Here is a 567-nt window from a genome sequence, read left to right on the forward strand (position 1 = left end):
TACATATTTGTATGATTCCCATACAATATTGTATAATTCCCATACTTGCTTCTGGAAAAAGCAAAATTATAGAGACAGTAGAAAGAATAGAGTTCCCAGGTGTTAAGGGGAGGGGGTGTGTGAATAACTGGAATACCCTATATTTTTTCCTGTATAAAAAATCTGTAGAAAACTGTAAAGGTGTTTACAAGACATTATGTATTCATGAACATTCATAGACTGAATAGCAAAAAATAGTAAATCCTATGTAAACTATGGATTTTCTTTATAATAATGTATCAACATGGCTTTATCAATTATAACAAATGTACAACAAGTATGCAAGATATTAGTAATAGAAGAAACAATATACAGAGGGAAACAGGGGTATGTGGGTATTCTCTTTTGTTTCGGCACAGTTTTTCTTTAAACCTAAAATTACTCTAAAAAGAAAATCTGTTAAACATTTTAAAATTAAAAAATAAAAATTACATTATGGTTGCCATATACACTAAAATATAAACTTGGTGAGGAGAGAGATACATTTTGTTTTGTTGAATGTTCACTACTGTATTTCAAGAACATAAC

This window comes from Orycteropus afer, unplaced genomic scaffold (assembly GCF_000298275.1).
Source record: "Orycteropus afer afer isolate SDZICR_OR568_19922 unplaced genomic scaffold, OryAfe1.0 scaffold00025, whole genome shotgun sequence".
Lineage (NCBI taxonomy): Eukaryota > Metazoa > Chordata > Mammalia > Tubulidentata > Orycteropodidae > Orycteropus > Orycteropus afer.